This window comes from Silene latifolia, chromosome 10, assembly GCF_048544455.1.
Source record: "Silene latifolia isolate original U9 population chromosome 10, ASM4854445v1, whole genome shotgun sequence".
NCBI lineage: Eukaryota > Viridiplantae > Streptophyta > Magnoliopsida > Caryophyllales > Caryophyllaceae > Silene > Silene latifolia.
In genome coordinates this window covers 144,105,926-144,114,077 of record NC_133535.1, presented here as the reverse complement: position 1 = coordinate 144,114,077, position 8,152 = coordinate 144,105,926, and the positions used below count along the sequence as shown (strand labels likewise).

At 41.4% G+C, this 8,152-nt stretch overlaps 1 non-coding gene across 1 annotated transcript; it reads left to right on the top strand.

Moving 5' to 3' along the window:
- Positions 1–5,105: 5,105 nt before the first annotated feature.
- LOC141610190 (small nucleolar RNA R71) lies at positions 5,106–5,212 on the top strand. The gene has a single exon (XR_012528084.1). It is a non-coding gene; the product is annotated as a small nucleolar RNA R71 (small nucleolar RNA).
- Positions 5,213–8,152: the final 2,940 nt, after the last annotated feature.

Genomic DNA, 8,152 nt, shown 5'->3' with positions numbered 1-8,152 from the left:
TGGAGAGTGAATGCACACTATAAGCATCACTCAACTAAACTACTACTTAAGCCGATCGAGTATTAGCGCACTCAACGCCCCTTCAACTCGCAATTTGACACTCATGAGGGGAGAGTGCCCTATTGCAAGGCAAGTTGGGTCTTGCTACAAAACTTTCGACACATTCATCATGATAGCACGTAATCAACAAATAGAATGCATCTAACAAAATGATCCACTTTCCTCATCTAAGTGGTCGGATTTTTCAAACAACAAAACATGGTCTCGGTCGGGAGTACCGTCTCAGAAGTGCCAATTGAGGTGCCAACCCCCTAAATGTGACTAAAGCAACCCTTGCGTGACCAATGCTCAAGAAACAAATTCAAGAGCGAGGAAAGGGAAGAGAGGACAAAACCGCCGAGAATTACAAGGCCGACACAAGATTCAACCAAAGGACCCATGACTAAGGGGACCAAGGCAACGACATCCTCACGGTTTTCACTCGTCACTCAATGAAAGAACAAGGTGATTTTTGTGACAAATAGTAACCAAAATCACTCGACTAACTCAACTAGCGAAAACGTGCCCGCAATCTAATGTGTAAGATCGTCCTATGTCCTATGAAATGCAACAATGGTAGAATGCACACGAAATGAAGCAAGGGTTAAAACGGGGCTAAGGAGAAGGTCGAAACGGGATTGGTGCAAGCACCATTTGGACATGTGGGGCTCAAATCAAGAATTGTCGACACATCACATCCCATCTCTTATTGCAACACATGAGACACGTCTATGCCCTAACATAGTAATGATGACCAAAACTATGCAAAAATTGCATAAACCCAACTCAAGTAGGAAAAATTTGATAAAACTCCTTTTATTTCAACAAATGGTAACGTCTACACCGTAACAACGGCTCGATTTTCCAAGCCATGCAAAAAATGTGTAAACCCGACTCATCTTTGGAAAAACATCAATTTGCCCTTTTATTTAGCAACGACTTTTTCTACCCCTTTAAATGATGAGTAGGGGTGTTGCTTGCCTTTTTCCCTTTTTTTTCTTTCTTGCAACAAACAAATATATACAACACAACTCATTTTTTGATTTTTCATGACTTTTTCACTTTTCTATTTTGTTTTTCATTTCTTTTTTTTCAAAACCTCTTATTTATATATAAAGCCAAATCATACCAAATTCCGACCCAAATGGATATGTATACTATCCATCACTATGCCTCAAATCACCTCCTACAACACAACTACAAAAATCGACCAATTCTTGATTAAGGAAGGGTGGTTATGGGAATGTAGCTATTTAGGTGGGTTTGCCAAATGAAAAGGCTAAGCTCAAAGGGGGTGAATCAAAAAGGGAAACAATGTAGGGGGAAAACAAGGCTATTTAGCTATGTGAGGCTCATAAAAACTGATTTTTGCTTCATATCATGCGCACAAAAATGTAATGCAATTTCATGGTCTAAGGACAATGCGACACACTTATGCGTAATGATGTGATACGCCTCGCGAGGAGACCTACTCTCGAACCTAGATGAGGGCGGGGTATGAATGTACCCACCCTAGGAGGCTCTACCCTTACCTTTGAGTAGCTAAGTCGAGCCGAAGGTCTAGTCTACGGCCCTAGGTCTCACAAGATCGGTCCAAACTCATTGGTCAAGCCCTCCTTCCTCGGCTAACTAAGAGGCCACGGGTGCGAGTCACGAGGAGGGGAAAGGCACAATTGGGCACATTAGCTCATCATGGGGGTACTTGGTTCCCTTCCTTGACCATGTTCTTCCTTAAAAGTTTATATACAAACTCAATGCAAAAAGAAAGAAATGCAACATATATTTACATGTGAACAAATGCATGCGGAAATTTAAACAAACATGAAATGAAACGTGCAACAAATTGGCTAATCCTAGCAGCACATCAACACCAAAATTCCAAACGGTCTCCCAAGGAGACACCCAAAGCAACAAAATTCCCATTCTCCTTCAAAATATCTAAGATACCAAAAAGAAAGAATAGTAAAAGGAGCAAGAGGTAGGAAGGATTATACCAAGCGGTCTTCTAGCTCCTTTTTGCCTCGAGTGGTCAATGTGCCATGCCAAAGGTTAGACAAAACATATATATACAATGCAAATTTTTTGAATTTTTCAGAAATTTTTCAATTTTTAGGCATTTTATCTAATTTATAAACATTTACAATTATAAACAAATATTCACAAGAGTGGATATTTCCCTCCCCACACTTGAGATGTACATTGTCCTCAATGGACAAAAGCATAGGGAGTGAATAACAAAAAGAAATGAACATATTTTTTTGGATTTTGGATTTTTCAAAAGAAAAATGACATATTTTTGAGGTTTTTGTTTTCGAAAAATTAAAAAGACATATTTTTGGGTTTTTGATATAAGAACTCCCTCCCCACACTTATTTATTTACATTACTTCCAAATGGAAATAAATGTGTGGAGGGAATTCAAATTAAAAGCATGTTTTTTTTTTTAGGCCCTCCCCACACTTATTTATAGACATGGGAGGGCATTTTAGTGAAATAAAATAACATGTTTTTGGTGGTTTTTTATTTTTTTTTTATTTTTCAATTTTTAGTTGGTTTTTATTTTGAAAATGCAATGCATGCTCTATTCTATATGCAAAATTGAAATGACAATGCAAGTTATGCTAAGTGAATGCAATTACTAAATGTGACAATATATTACAAATTGGAAATCTAATGCAATCCTATATGTATGCAACTAAATGAATTATCAACTAAATGCATGCGAAAAATTAAACGTGAAGGAGAGAATTTGGATAAAAGGGAGAGATCGTACTTGTCATTTGGATTGAATATAAGGAGCATACCAAAGGCTTTGGATTGAAAAGGGAGGATAATAAGCCATCAACTCGGCCTCTCGGGGCTAAGACCTCATCTCATCATCATCATCTTCATCATTGTTATCTCCGGTAGTAAAGTCGGAGCCCGGAACTAAATCCTCGGGGTTGAAGGTGAAATTACCTCCACTACCGCCGACACCCGGGAAACCTCCCGTGAAGTCTCCACTCATGTCCATCACGCCGCCATCTCCTCCCGAGCTTTCAAATTCTTTGTCCGGGTCTTCTTCAACCGTTGCTTCCATAGCTAAAGCTGCAATCTTTTACCTTGCCCTCAAGGAATCCTTGCAAACCCTTGTCTTCATCAAATTTCTTCATATCAACCCATTCTTCTACCACATCAATCATATAACAAGACTTTTCTTCCGAAGGCTCTTTCATAGCCCTGTTCAAGGAGAATTCAACCTTATCTTCACCCACTTGTAAAGAAAGCTTCCCATTCTTCACATCAATCATGGCACCCCCCGTAGCAAGGCATGGGCGCCCCAATATGATGAGAATATTTGAGTCTTCGGGGACGTCCATAACATAGAAATCACATGGGAATGCAAGTTTCCCCACCTTAAGTGGGACATCCTCCACAAGACCAATTGGGTATCTTACCGACCTATCCGCAAGTTGGAGAGAAACCCTTGTTGGTGAAAGCTCATAACCTTTCAATTTCTTGAAAATTTTGAGGGGCATAAGACTAATGCTTGCCCCCAAATCACACAAGGCCCTTTCAATGTGCACGGTCCCAATCTTACAAGGTATGGAAAAGCTCCCCGGGTCTTCAAGCTTTTGAGGGGCCTCATTCATGAGAATTGCACTACACTCCTTGGATAAGTTCACCGTAGTTGTCGGGCTCAAAGAGTTTTTGTTTGAGATGAGCTCCTTCAAGAACTTTCCATAGCTTGGAATCTCCTTTACGGCATCAATGAAAGGCATGGTAATGTTGATACCCTTCATCATGTCCATGAACTTCCCATACTTTTGTTCAAGTTTGGCTCTTGCCAACCTTTGTGGAAAGGGAATTGGTGGCACACAAGTTCTTATAACTTGTTGTTGGGGCTCTTCAACCACCCTAGTTGGTTCATCAATCACTCTTGGAGTTTCCACAACAACTTCCACAAGCTCATCTTCTCCCTCCTTTTCTTCAATTACCTTAGGAGGTTCAACCACAATTTGAGGTTCAACGACATCATCCGGTCTACTACTCTTCCTCTTCTTGACAAATTCACGGTCTCCCAAATCTCTACCACTCCTCAAGTGGATAGCATTCATGGTTTTCGGATTTTCCTTGGTTTTACCCGGGAATTTCCCTTGGGAGGCTTGAAGTTGGCTCATTTGGGTAGCCAATTGGGAGATTTGGTTGTCCGTCATTCGTTGAGAAGCTTGCATTTGGGTCCTAAGTTGGTTGATGGATGAGGTTGTCTCGTCATGTTTTTGAGTGGAATGGTTGATGAATTGTGTTTGAGTATTGACAAGTTGGTTTTGGGAAGTCATCAATTGTTCCATCATGAGTTCCAAGCTTGACTTTGGTTGGGTGTTTTGTTGGAAAGGTTGGGTGGTTTGTTGGAAAGGTTGGGTGGTTTGTTGGAAAGGTTGGGTGGTTGGTGGGTTAAGTGATTAAAATTGTTGTCTTGGTTGGAAGGTTCTTCCTTGGAAACCCGGTGGACCTTGATTGAATGTTGTGTTTTGTTTTGGTGCTTGAAAGTTTGGTTGTTGTGATTTTTGTTGGAAGGTTGGGTTTTGGACATTTTGAGAGCCATAAGAGAAGTTTGGGTGGGCTCTCATTCCGGGGTGATATTGGTTGTTGTTAAATGCTTGCTTGGCCGGACTAGACTCCCATATCCCGTTCACTTGCTCCATACAATTGCCATCTCCAACCACCAAAGGACACTCATTGGGTGGGTGTCCTTGGTCTCCACAAAGCTCACAATTATAGACTTGGTTCCTCATAGAAGAATTGCTAGATGTTTTGCTTGAGCTCATCAAGGCAACTTGTTGCTTAAGCTCTTCTATCATCTCTTTCACTTCCACATTGTTGGCCGATTCGACCGTTGACTTCCCCTTCCTCTTGTGCCTATCATTGTTCCAATGAAAGGTACGAGAAGCCATTTCTTCAATAAGCTCTTTCGCCGTCTTGTGATCTATCTTATCCAAAGCTCCCTTCCCCGAGCCGGAATCAAGGTTCATCTTCATCTCATTGTTTAACCCTTCATAGAAATTGTTGATGAGCTCATCATCCCCAATACCGTGGTGAGGACATAGCCTTTGGAGGCCCTTGTACCTCTCCCATGCTTCATAAAGGGTCTCATCTTCTTGTTGGGTGAACCCTTGGAGCTCACTCTTGATTCTTGCGGTTCGTTGGGGTGGGAAATACTTGTTGAGAAAAGCCTTAGAGACATCGTCCCAAGTCCGAAGAGAGTCGGGTTCACAACTTTTAAGCCATTCCTTGGCACTTCCCCTCAAAGAGTAAGGGAAAAGCCTAAGGCGTACGGCATCCTCCGTCACTCCATTGGCCTTGAACATGTCACAACTATCCATGAACTCGTTGAGATGCTCGTTGGGGTTTTCGGTGGCTCCCCCTCCGAATTGGTTCCCTTGGACAAGTTGTAGCAAGGTGGCTTTCACATCAAAATTGTTGGCTTGAATCGGTGGCTTGACAATACTCGGATTCACCACCTTTTTCGGAGCCAAGTTATCTCTCATAGGAACCGCGGCCATTGTTACTTCCGTTTCCGGTGTTGCAAAAGGATTTTCGAAAGTTTCAAAGACCCGTGGTTCTTCTCGAAGGTTCTCAATTACTGAATTTTCTTGAGGAATCGGTGTTTCTATAAGCCCTCTTCTACGGAGTGAATTTAGTCTTCTCGCGGTTGCTTCGATCTCGTGGTCAATTGGGCGAATTGGTTGACCTCTTCGAGCTCTCCTAACCATGCAAAAAGTCCTACACACTTAAGAGAGGGATTAGTAACAAAAGACTTAGTCTAAACAAGAACGAAAACAATTAATATCTAGCCAAACTCCCCGGCAACGGCGCCAAAAACTTGATGGTATCAAGCTATACCTCGCAAGTGCACGATTTTATCGTTGTACACTATTAAGGGTCGATCCCACAAGGAGTTGAGAAGATTACTAATTGTTCTAATCCTATCGTTTAGCTAAGTCAACAAAAAGGGATGAATTTGTTATACTAAAGCTACCCAAGACAAAACGAAAATCAAACTAAACAAGAAAGAGGAATGCAAATGAACAAGAAGAAAGGATAAGTTGTAAATCAAATGATTAAAAAGCCTAAGACTCGGTTCTTCCCCAAACAATTCGTAACTTCACACAATCAAATCTCTAAGCCAATCATAAGGGTAGCTAGGTGAGGAGGTGACGGCTCTAATTCGCCTAAGACCCCCCTCTCGGGTTCGAAATAGGACACTAGTACTACCCACCAACCCCCCTCTCGGGTTCGAAGGTCGGAATCCCTAACTCAATACCCGACTACCCCAAAAACATGCATTTTCCCAAGGTAGTCCAATATTTGCTAAGGTCATTAAGCCCCATCAATTCCCGGGTCATCCCACTCCCTCTCTCGAGGGTCAATTTCAAACGCTAGTTTAGAGGTGTCCTACCCGGTTCTCCTTTCGGTCTCAACCAAGGTTAACAATAGGGTCAAATCTCGGGTATCCAAATCACAACCTAACCAACTCTCGTTGGTGGTCAAGGGTCGTAAGTCAACACTACCCAAGAGTCAACCCATAACCCAAGTCATTCCTCTAAACTACCCTCACCAATTTCCCCAAATAATTAGCCTTTATGAGATTCAATTAGTGAAATTACTCATGTTGGGTCAAACCGAGCCTTAGTAGAGGACTACTCACTAATCATGGTCCTAATTGCAAAATAAACAATAAAGATGGAAATTTTGGTCATAAACATGGTGAGAAGATAAATCTTACTACTAAACATGCAACAATCCAACAATGGTTGTAAAGAAAGATAATTTAATCTAATAACAAGGTTGATTAAACTAAAAGACACAATCTTTAACCCAATCAACTCAAAGATTAAGTCTTTGAGGACAACTATCCAAGGATGAACAAATGAAAGAGAAACAAAGGAAAGATGAACAATGAAAAGATGAACAATGATGAAAATAACAACAACAAACAAACAACAACAACAATTTTAACATAAACAATCAAACAAACATGAAAGAAGAACAAAATGTAGACAAATGAAAATAGGGAGAGAATTAATACCAACACAATAGCAAAAGAGGAATTTGGATAGAAATAATAAAGAAGGAGAACCTTCAATCTTCTTACAAACCCAAATTCAATTACTAATTAATTGAAGAACTTCTCTAATTAAGGAAAGATTAACAAAGAGATTAACAAAGTTTTAAACTTGAAAGGGTAAATATTCTGGATCTAGGGTTGTGTGTACAAAAGGGTTTAAGAGGGGGTATTTATAGACTTGTACAAGATTAGGAAGAAAAGAGGAAGAAAAGAGAGAAAAGCCCAAATCTCGCTGCTGCTGCGTTTTTGCAGGTGCCGTGCCGCCGGGTCTCCTACCGGCAAAACCGCGCAAGGAATTAAAATATCTGGTATTTGTGTTTTGCCGGTGGGCCGGCTGCCGGCCTTCCGGCAAAACACCTTCTTCAGGACTTCTTCTTCTTCTTAGGGGTGTGTAATAACGGTTGACCGGCTGCCGGTGCTCCTACCGGCAGCGAGGTCAAGCTTGTTTTCCACCAAATTCTTCAATTAAATCCTCTAGCTGTGTTCTACCGGTGGGCGCTGCCGCCGCCCGCAAAACACTGATCTTGACTTTTCTTCAACTTCTTAAGTAATTCACTGGGGTGTGTTCTGCCGGTGGCTAGACCGGCTGCCGGTCTGTCGGCAGAACACAATGTTTACCATTTCTTCACCTCTTCTTCATGTAAAGGCAATGGGGTGCCTTTCTTGCCCCAATTCCTCTATACTTGGATCGTTTCCTACAAAAGGATACACAAGGTAACAAGTACGGGCATTGGGCACAAAATGCAAGGAAAAACACCCGAAACCGACTCGATACGAGTCGGTATGCATAAAAGAAAGAGGGGAATTAGAAGTAAATTAATCGTATATCAGTTCTGCAACCATTTGTATCCGCTAAAAGGTCGCGCCTGATGCCGATGCTATACATGTTGAAATTCACAATCACTTGGGCCCCTTCAATGGGGCCTTTACTATGTTGTATTGGCCACTAGTCGGCCCTGCCCTTTGGTATAGGGAAGAGTATCATAAACCTGCATATGAACTTGAA